This window comes from Eumetopias jubatus, unplaced genomic scaffold (assembly GCF_037043125.1).
Source record: "Eumetopias jubatus isolate StellerSeaLion01/CBP00866 unplaced genomic scaffold, mEumJub1_p1.0 scaffold_15, whole genome shotgun sequence".
Lineage (NCBI taxonomy): Eukaryota > Metazoa > Chordata > Mammalia > Carnivora > Otariidae > Eumetopias > Eumetopias jubatus.
Genome location: NW_028274821.1, coordinates 27,096,033 through 27,107,647, shown reverse-complemented (window position 1 = coordinate 27,107,647; position 11,615 = coordinate 27,096,033). Strand labels below are relative to the sequence as shown.

The 11,615-nt window shown below is 41.0% G+C and overlaps 1 pseudogene; it reads left to right on the top strand.

Annotated features, from left to right (window-relative positions):
- The first annotated feature begins 9,848 nt into the window (after positions 1-9,848).
- Positions 9,849-10,710, top strand: LOC114223364 (ATP synthase subunit s, mitochondrial pseudogene; annotated as a pseudogene).
- The last annotated feature ends 905 nt before the right edge of the window (positions 10,711-11,615 follow it).

The window sequence follows — 11,615 nt, the reverse complement described above, 5'->3', positions numbered from 1 at the left end:
AAAAAATGGGGGCACTAACTGCTAGGATAAATGAGGCAGAAGAGAGAATCAGCGAAATAGAAGACCAAATGATGGAAAATAAAGAGGCTAAGAAAAAGAGAGATAAACAACTACAGGATCACGAGGGCAGAATTCGAGAGATAAGCGATACCATAAGACGAAACAACATTAGAATAATTGGGATCCCAGAAGAAGAAGAAAGAGAGAGAGGGGCAGAAGGTATATTGGCTCAAATTATAGCAGAGAACTTCCCTAATGTGGGGAAGGAAACAGCCATCAAAATCCAGGAGGCACAGAGAACCCCTCTCAAAATCAATAAAAATAGGTCAACACCCCGACATCTAAGGGTAAAACTTACGAGTCTCAGAGGCAAAGAGAAAATCCTGAAAGCAGCTCGGGAGAAGAGATATGTAACCTACAATGGTAGAAACATTAGATTGGCAAGAGACCTATCCACAGAGAGCTGGCAGGCCAGAAAGGACTGGCATGATATCTTCAGAGCACTAAACAAGAAAAATATGCAGCCAAGAATACTATATCCAGCTAGGCTGTCATTGAAAATAGAAGGAGAGATAAAAAGCTTCCAGGACAAACAAAAACTAAAGGAATTTGCAAACATGAAACCAGCCCTACAAGAAATATTGAAAGGGGTCCTCTGGGCAAAGAGAGAGCCTAAAGCAGCATAGACCAGAAAGGAACACAGACAATATACAGTCACAGTCACCTTACAGGCAATACAATGGCACTAAATTCATATCTTTCAATAGTTACCCTGAATGTAAATGGGCTCAATGCCCCAATCAAAAGACATAGGCTATCAGATTGGATTAAAAAACAAGACCCATCAATATGCTGTCTGCAAGAGACTCACTTTAGACCCAAAGACACCTCCACATTGAAAGTGAGGGGGTGGAAAAGCATTTACCATGGAATGGACACCAAAAGAAAGCTGGGGTGGCAGTCCTTATATCAGACAAATTAGATTTTACACCAAAGACTGTAATAAGAGATGAGGAAGGACACTATATCCTACTTAAAGGGTCTATCCAACAAGAAGATCTAACAATTGTAAATATCTGTGCCCCTAACATGGGAACAGCCAATTTTATAAGGAAATTAATAACAAAAGCAAAGAAACACATTGACAACAATACAGTAATAGTGGGGGACTTTAACACCCCCCGACTGAAATGGACAGATCATCAAAACAAAAGATCAACAAGGAAATAAAGACTTTAAATGACACACTGGACCAAATGGACTTCACAGACATATTCAGAACATTCCATCCCAAAGCAACGGAATACACATTCTTCTCTAGTGCCCATGGAACATTCTCCAGAATAGATCACATCCTAGGTCACAAATCAGGTCTCAACCGGTACCAAAAGATTGGGATCATTCCCTGCATATTTTGAGACCACAATGCTTTGAAACTAGAACTCAATCACAAGAGGAAAGTTGGAAAGAACTCAAATACATGGAAGCTAAAGAGCATCCTCCTAAACAATGAATGGGTCAACCAGGAAATTAAAGAAGAATTAAAAAAATTCATGGAAACCAATGAAAATGAAAACACAACTGTTCAAAATCTTTGGGATACAGCAAAGGCAGTCCTAAGGGGAAAGTATATAGCAATACAAGCCTTTCTCAAGAAACAAGAAAGGTCTCAAATACACAACCTAACCCTACACCTAAAGGAGCTAGAGAAAAAAACAGCAAATAAAGCCTAAACCCAGCAGGAGAAGAGAAATAATAAAGAGCAGAGCAGAAATCAATGAAATAGAAACCAAAAGAACAGTAGAACAGGTCAACGAAACTAGGGGCTGGTTCTTTGAAAGAATTAACAAGATTGATAAATCCCTGGCCAGACTTATCAAAAAGAAAAGAGAAATGACCCAAATCAACAAAATAATGAATGAAAGAGGAGAGATCACAACCAACACCAAAGAAATACAAACAACTATAAAAACATATTATAAGCAACTCTATGCCAGCAAATTAGATAACCTGGAAGAAATGGATGCATTTCTAGAGATGTATCAACTACCAAAACTGAACCAGGAAGAAATAGAAAACCTGACCAGACCTATAACCACTAAGGAAATTGAAGCAGGCATCAAAAATCTCCCAACAAACAAAAGCCCGGGGCCAGATGGCTTCCCAGGGGAATTCTACCAAACATTTCAAGAAGAATTACTACCTATTCTCCTGAAACTGTTCCAAAAAATAGAAATGGAAGGAAAACTTCCAAACTCATTTTATGAGGCCAGCATTACCTTGATCCCAAAACCAGACAAAGACCCCATCAAAAAGGAGAATTACAGACCAATATCCTTGATGAACATGGATGCAAAAATTCTCACCAAAATACTAGCCAATAGGATCCAACAGTACATTAAAAGGATTGTTCACCATGACCAAGAGGGATTTATCTCTGGGCTGCAAGTTTGGTTCAACATCCGCAAATCAATCAACATGATACAATACATTAACAAAAGAAAGAACAAGAATCATATGATCCTCTCAATAGATGCAGAAAAAGCATTTGACAAAGTACAGCATCCCTTCCTGATCAAAACTCTTCAGAGTATAGGTATAGAGGGTACATACCTCAATATCATAAAAGCCACCTAAGAAAAACCTACAGCGAATATCATTCTCAATGGGGAAAAGCTGAGAGCTTTTCCCCTAAGGTCAGGAACGCGGCAGGGATGTCCACGATCACCGCTGCTATTCAACATAGTACTAGAAGTCCTAGCCACAGCAATCAGAAAACAAAAAGAAATCAAAGGCATCCAAATTGGCAAAGAGGAAGTCAAACTCTCACTCTTTGCAGATGATATGATACTGTATGTGGAAAACCCAAAAGACTCCACCCCAAAACTGCCAGAACTCATACAGGAATTCAGTAAAGTAGCAGGATATAAAATCAGTGCACAGAAATCAGTGGCATTCCTATACACCAACAACAACACAGAAGAGAGACAAATGAAGGAGTCGATCCCATTTACAATTGCACCCAAAACCATAAGATACCTAGGAATAAATTTAACCAAAGAGGCAAAGGATCTGTACTCAGAAAACTATAAAAAACTCATGAAAGAAATTGAAGAAGACACAAAGAAATGGAAAAACGTTCCATGCGCATGGATTGGAAGAACAAACATTGTGAAGATGTCAATGTTACCTAGAGCAATCTACACATTCAATGCAATCCCCATCAAAATACCATCCACTTTTTTCAAAGAAATGGAACAAATAATCCTAAAATTTGTATGGAACCAGAAGAGACCCCGAATAGCCAGAGGAATATTGAAAAAGAAAAGCAAAGCTGGTGGCATCACAATTCCAGACTTCAAGCTCTATTACAAAGCTGTCATCACCAAGACAGTACGGTATTGGCACAAAAACAGACGCATCGATCAATGGAACAGAACAGAGAGCCCAGAAATGGACCCTCAACTCTATGGTCAACTCATCTTCGACAAAGCAGGAAAGAATGTCCAATGGAAAAAAGACAGTCTCTTCAACAAATGGTGTTGGGAAATTGGACAGCCACATGCAGAAGAATGAAACTGGACCATTTCCTTACACCACACACAAAAATAGACTCCAAATGGTTGAAAGACCTAAACGTGAGACAGGAGTCCATCAAAATCCTAAAGGAGAACACAGGGAGCAACCTCTTCGACCTCAGCCGCAGCAACTTCTTCCTAGAAACATCGCCAAAGGCAAGGGAAGCAAGGGCAAAAATGAACTATTGGGATTTCATCAAGATAAAAAGTTTTTGCACAGCAAAAGAAACAGTCCACAAAACCAAAAGAAAACCAATAGAATGGGAGAAGATATTTGCAAATGACATAACAGATAAAGGGCTAGTGTCCAAAATCTATAAAGAACTTATCAAACTCAACACCCAAAGAACAAATAATCCAATCAAGAAATGGGCAGAAGACATGAACAGACATTTTTCCAAAGAAGACATCCAAATGGCCAACAGGCACATGAAAAAGTGCTCAACATCGCTCGGCATCAGGGAAATCCAAATCAAAACCTCAATGAGATACCACCTCACACCCGTCAGAATGGCTAAAATTAACAAGTCAGGAAACGACAGATGTTGGCAGGGATGCGGAGAAAGGGGAACCCTCCTACACTGTTGGTGGGAATGCCAGCTGGTGCAACCCCTCTGGAAAACAGTATGGAGGTTCCTCAAACAGTTGAAATTAGAGCTACCATTCGATCCAGCAATTGCACTACTGGGTATTTACCACAAAGATACAAATGTAGGGACCCGAAGGGGTACGTGCACCCCAATGTTTATAGCAGCAATGTCCACAATAGCCAAACTGTGGAAAGAGCCAAGATGTCCATCGACAGATGAATGGATGAAGAAGAGGTGGTATATATACACAATGGAATATTATGCAGCCATCAAAAGGAATGAGATCTTGCCATTTGCAACAACGTGGATGGAACTGGAGGGTGTTATGCTTAGTGAAATAAGTCAATCAGAGAAAGACATGTATCATATGACCTCACTGATATGAGGAATTCTTAATCTCAGGAACAAACTGAGGGTTGCTGGAGTGGTCGGGGGTGGGAGGGATGGGGTGGCTGGGTGATAGACATTGGGGAGGGTATGTGCTACGGTGAGCGCTGTGAATTGTGTAAGACTGTTGAATCACAGATCTGTACTTCTGAAACAAATAACGCAACATATGTTAAGAAAAAAGAAAAAGAAGAAGATAGCAGGAGAGGAAGAATGAAGGGGAGTAAGTCAGAGGGGGAGACGAACCAGGAGAGATGATGGACTCTGAAAAACAAACTGAGGTTTCTAGAGGGGAGGTGGGTAGGGGGATGGGTTAGCCTGGTGATGGGTATTAAAGAGGGCACATTCTGCATGGAGCACTGGGTGTTATGAACAAACAATGAATCATGGAACACTACACCAAAACAAATGATGTAATATATGGTGATTAACATAACAATAAAAAATTTTTTAAAAAAAGTTTTTGCACAGCAAAAGAAACAGTCCACAAAACCAAAAGACAACCAACAGAATGGGAGAAGATATTTGCAAATGACATAACAGATAAAGGGCTAGTGTCCAAAATCTATAAAGAACTTATCAAACTCAACACCCAAAGAACAAATAATCCAATCAAGAAATGGGCAGAAGATATGAACAGACATTTTTCCAAAGAAGACATCCAAATGGCCAACAGGCACATGAAAAAGTGCTCAACATCACTCGGCATCAGGGAAATCCAAATCAAAACCTCAATGAGATACCGCCTCACACCAGTCAGAATGGCTAAAATTAACAAGTCAGGAAATGACAGATTTTGGCGGGGATGCGGAGAAAGGGGAACCCTCCTACACTGTTGGTGGGAATGCAAGCTGGTGCAGCCACTCTGGAAAACAGTATGGAGTTTCCTCAAACAGTTGAAAATAGAGCTACCATACGATCCAGCAATTGCACTACTGGGTATTTACCACAAAGATACAAATGTAGGGATCCGAAGGGGTATGTGCACCCCGATGTTTATAGCAGCAATGTCCACAATAGCCAAACTGTGGAAAGAGTCAAATTGTCCATCGACAGATGAATGGATATAGAAGAAGTGGTATATATACACAATGGAATATTATGCAGCCATCAAATGAATGAGATCTTGCCATTTGCAACAACGTGGATGTAACTGGAGGGTGTTATGCTGAGTGAACTAAGTCAATCAGAGAAAGACATGTATCATATGATCTCACTGATATGAGGAATTCTTAATCTCGGGAAAGAAACTGAGGTTTGCTGGAGTGGTGGGGGGTGGGAGGGATGGGGTGGCTGGGTGATAGACATTGGGGAGGGTATGTGCTACGGTGAGCGCTGTGAATTGTGCGACACTGTTGAATCACAGATCTGTACTTCTGAAACAAATAATGCAATATATGTTAAGAAAAAAAAAGAAGAAGATAGCAGGAGGAGAGGAATGAAGGGGAATAAGTTGGAGGGGGAGACGAACCATGAGAGACGATGGACTCTGAAAAACAAACTGAGGGTTCTAGAGGGGAGGGTGTGGGGGGATGGGTTAGCCTGGTGATGGGTATTAAAGAGGGCACATTCTGCGTGGAGCACTGGGTGTTATGCACAAACAATGAATCATGGAACACTACATCAAAAGCTAGTGATGTAATGTATGGTGATTAACATAACAATAAAAAATTTATAAAAAAATTATGATTTCATAACCATTAAAATAATTAGTGGAATTTTGAATGGGAGGAAAGAGCTAATATATATGTGGGGGTATGAGGAGAGAGCTATTAATTAATATGAAATCATATTAAGTCATGCATCGATGTTAAAATTTTAAGGTTGACGACTAAAAAGAACAGAAGTAAAATACAAAACTTCCAAATCGGTGGTTGGAATAAGGAGCGGGAATAACAAAACTCAGTCTTTCTAAGAGAAGTTAAGAAAGAAGAAAGCAGAAGAAAAAAAAGCATGATAAATAGAAACAAGAAGTAAGATGATAAATATAAGCCAAATGAACTCGTAATCAAAGTGACTATAAATGCAAGAAAAGTGCCTGTTTAAGAACAGATTCTCAGAAAGGATTGCAAAGAACAGATGTAAAAAGTCCAGCTATATGCTGTATTATTATTTTTTTAATATACTGTTTCCTATAAAATGAATCTATAATGGTTCAAAAGGTCAAAAGTAAATGAAAGACAAGGAAGAAAGAGGAGTACCAGGCAAATACTAAAAAGGGGTGTGGGAAAGAAAGGCAGAGGGAAGGAAGGGGGGAGTGGGGGGGGAGGAAAAGGAAATTGGAAGAAGATGGGCGTAGGGGGAGGGCAGGAAGATGCCAGTATAGCAATATGAGACAAAAAGACTTTAAGACCAAAAAAAAAAAAAAAAATCATCATTACAGGTTAAGAGGGTCATTATTTAATGATAAAAGGAACAACACACCAGGAAAATATACTTGCTTTCAATCTGTACACACCTAACCCTGGAGCCACAAAATATAATAAATATATAGTTTTGAGGAAATCTTGACTGAAATTCAGACTACATTTGATTTCTTCTGTGTTTACTAGAATATCTTCCACTATTAGTTCCTAACTATTAACTTGTTCGTTGAAAAAATTTTGGTAACTATGTGTCCCAAACTAGGAATTATTGTTGCAGAAAAAGTCCTTGTCCTCTTGAAGCTAAGATTCCAGTGGGTAGAATACAATTTATTTCACATGGAAGAAATTACACTAAAATCTAAAATAATGTGCAGGACTCAAATTACTTATGCAGTCAGATTTTTCAATGCCTAAATGGCTCTCTGATAATAAATTAGATAGTTAAGAGATTTGTTCGTATTTTAAGGGCTCCACTTTGTTCAGTGGGCTTCGTGTATCTTTTCACATACTTGTTTCTCACATTTTTTAAAATAAATTGCACTTTTTTGGTTTTTTTTATTTTTTATTCTTTTAGAGACAGAGAAGAGGGGGAGAGGGAGAATCTTAAGCAGGCTCCACGCCCAGCACAGAGCCTGACGTGGGGCTCAATCTCACGACCCTGAAATCATGACCTGAGCTGAAACCAAGAGTCCAGTGCTCAACCAACTAAGCCACCCAGGAGCCCCTTGTTTCTCACTTTCATTGAACATAATTTTAGAGCTGGCACCCCACAGGATGAAATAATAAATGACAGTAAGGATTAGTTAATTTTAAATATACAAAGTCTTAATAAGATGTTATTGCCAAAGTGCACATGTGGCCAACTAATAATGGTTATAAAAATAATGATTTCATAATCATTAGCTCGTTCCATGAGAAATATACTGAAAATCACCACAGTTTCATGATTTAGGAAGTATAAATAGCAGCACAGCAATGTACTCACTTTTTCATCATTTGTTTTATTCTCCTAATGTAAAAAGCATAGATTCACTAACAGTTCTTCTGTGGGTATATGTGTCTCCGTTGAGTCATATATTTAAATGACATAAGGGTGCAAACACATAAATCTTCATGAGGGATATTTCTTTTCACTAACTGCCAAAGTATATGTACACTATCCCAAAAGAACAGATTACGACAAATTTTTTTTTAGATACGGTCAAAATGTAGTTGGCACAAGCTAGCATAAGAAATGTAGTCAAGTGGCAGGTGATATTTAATTCACATCCTGAAATATTTATGTAAACTATTCAGTATTGATGATAAGGCTGTACTTTGATAAAAATTTCTGCTGTAAATGACATGCAGTTTTAGTCAATATAAACAATTCTAACAATTAGAACAAAAAACGTCCTGAGATGACATCTGGTCCCCCCAAAAAGTCAACTTGATACAAAAAGGTTTCCATATGTTTAAACAGCTTACCTCGAATAGAAATAAGAGTTTCAAATTAACCTGATATTATGGAGCCCATTTTGTGGTAGGGATGATGGTACATCATGTCTGGACTAGCATTATGGTTTCCTCATCAACAGAGAGGGTCAAGTAACTGCAAGGTACACCCACGAATCCTATGTCCCCAGAAAGTTCAGCATTTGATTGGAAGAAGCTCTCCTCGGGTTTAATTTTCTGATGATCATGGCCTTGAAATGACTCCCATTGCTTTGCTCATTTCATCTAACCAAATTCACCCAGAATCTCCATGCATGTGTCATTCAACTTGCCAACAACTCTGAGGAGGAGGGAAATGCCAAACCTGACTTTACCTGGTGTTTGCTGTGCCTTCCTAAAGCCCTTGAGTTGCCGCGGTCTGCAAGGAGTGTCTTGCGGCAGAGACAGGAAGTAGAACCCAGGGCCTGCCAGCGGGAAGAATGTGCCAGAAGATCCCTGCGTAAAGCCAAGGCCCCACAAGCCTGCCCTGAGAGGGTGTAACAGAACCAAAATACCCCACAGGAAGAGGACCTCGTGTAAATTTGCCTATCCCAGCCTCCCCGGCTACAGGAAAAGGAAAGGAGAAATCACCACCACCACCACCCCCCGCCCCCCAGGATTCATACCCATTAGGTGGCGCTCGCTGGGGTTTCGGGACCAATTCTAGGGCTTAGATAGTCCAAAGGCTCCTAAGCAGAGAAGTTAGTTTAAAGTAGTCATAGAAGGAATCATTAGAATAAAGAAGAGATGATATTTAAAGAGATAATGAGTGGGTCGCCTGGGTGGTGCAGTGGGTTGAGCAGGGGACTCTTAGTTTCAGCTGGGTTCGTGATCTCGGGATCCTGGAATCAAGCCCCTGCCGAGGGTTCCACGCTCTGCGTGGAGTTGGCTTAAGATTCTCTTCTCCCTCTGCCCCTCCCCCCTTTCTAAAATAAATAAATAAAATCTTTTTTTAAATAATAACAAAGAGATAATGAGAGGTTTTTCAGAATTGCTGAAAGATACCAGTCCTCAGATCATGACACTTAATGAAACCCCAATACATAGGAGGTACATCATAGTCAAACTAAAAACGTCAGAGATGAAAGAATTTTTTTAAAACATCCAGAGACAGAAGATAGATTATCTACAGAGAAATGGCCATAAGCCTGACAGCCGACGTCTTGATATCCATCCGCTGGGGGCCCCAAGACGACGCACCGAATGACAGAAAATAACCAGCAAGCTGGAACTCTAGCTCCAGCAAATACTCTTTTCAAGCAATGGTAGAGTCCAGGTGGTGAGTAGGTGGGTGTTGACTATAAAATTCTTTGAGCTTTGCGAGGTGGTGGTGATTTCTCTTGACCTCTACTCAACACCGCCTTTCTTACTCTTCCCCCCCAAGCCCCCCAACACACACACACACACACACACACACACACACACACACACACACACACACACACGGCGAATGAATGCTTCAGGGGCCCCGGGACCCCAGGTTGCAGCGGAGCTGCACGGGACCCCAATCTTCTCTCCCACCAGGGACAGCGAAGTCCAGCCGGGGCATCAGCCCCTCGAGAGGCGCCTGCGAGAGAAGCAGCGGTGCAGGCGGGAGGTGCTGGCTCTGCAGCCACCTTATCACAGCGACCAGGGCCTCCGAGTGCCAGCCGGCCTGCCACCAAGAGGCCCCCTGGGGAGCCCCCCAGGCCCGCCCGCAGGCACTGCCCAGATTAGGTGAGGCTGTCTGGAAAAATGTCTCGCAGTTGTGTGGCTTCAAGAAACTTCCATGGTCACGGGACCGCAGATCCTCCCGGGACTGGTTGAATGCAGTGTTCAATACAGTGCATGGGGAGCGCATCCGGGATGTAGGCCGGGACAGGGCCGTATGTGCGCTGCTGCTGCGCACTGGGGCCTTGGTTCACCACTCCGGCCCGGAGAGGTGGCAGAAGGACTACCACAACCTCCCCACAGGCCCTCTGGGTGATACAAGATTCAGGCGATTGATGCCACCAACTCTTGTATCACGAGCGCTGCATTTGGTCACGGGAACGCTTACAGCATGTTGGAAAAATGAGGCTATGAGCATGCCATTAAATCAAGGCCCGGTGCTTGGAGAGACTTGGTAAACTTGAAAATTTATAAAAAAGCATGTTGGAAATGGAAACAATTTCTTGTGGGAATATCACAGTCAAGGACATCATTGCTTTACATCGCTTAAGAAACCTCAAGTATTTGTTGTTAAGTGATCTTCCTGGAATAAGAGAAAAAGAAAACCTTATCCAAGCGTTTAAGACAACACTGCCTTCTCTGGAACCAAAATTGGACTTGAAATAAAATAATAATATTCAATAAGTGTCTTATTTCAATATAGAGTCATTTGAAAAAAATTCTTTCAGCTTTGCTATATGTTTGGAAATCTTCATAATAAATTACTGGAAGACCACTTTTCTTTTCTTTTTTAAGATTTTATTTATTTGAGAGCTAGAGAGAGGGCATAAGTAGGGGAGAAGCAGACTCACCGCTGAGCAGGGAGCCCGATGAAGGACTCCATCCCAGGATCCTGAGATCATGACCTGAGCACAAGGCAGATGCTTAACCCACAGAGCTACCCAGGTGCCCCTGGAGAACTGCTTTTCAAGAAAGAAGTGCAATAAGGAGATTTTTAGATTAACTAAAACATTGCAAGGACCGTACTGCTGGCAAGAGGATTATCTAAAGAGTTCAATGTAAAAAAAAAAAAAAAATGGTGAGCAAAGATACTGGAGTAGTAAATAAGTAAGTAAATCTAAACAAATTCACTATGTAAAACAATAGTAATCTAGTTGGTGGCAAAGAACATTCTGGAGATAAAATACAACTGCAATAGTGTTCAAAGGGAAGGGAGTGAACAGAATTTAAGCACCCTGAGGTCCTATTTTTTTTTTAAGATTTTATTTGAGAAAGAGAGAGAGAGTACAAGCAGGGGGAGCAGCAGAGGGGGAGGGAGAAGCAGGCTCCCCGCCGAGCAGGGAGCCCGATGCGGGACTTGATCCCGGGACTCCAGGATCATGACCTGAGCCGAAGGCAGACATCTAACCGACTGAGCCACCCAGGCGCTCCCCGAGGTCCTATTTTATGAGAGAACAATAAGGGCCTTAAAGATAGAACACCATCTCCAAACAAAAATAGAATCAGAAAAAAATTTAAAGACAAGTAAACCAAAACTAATTCCAAAGGATGTCAAGAAATAACTTTTTTTT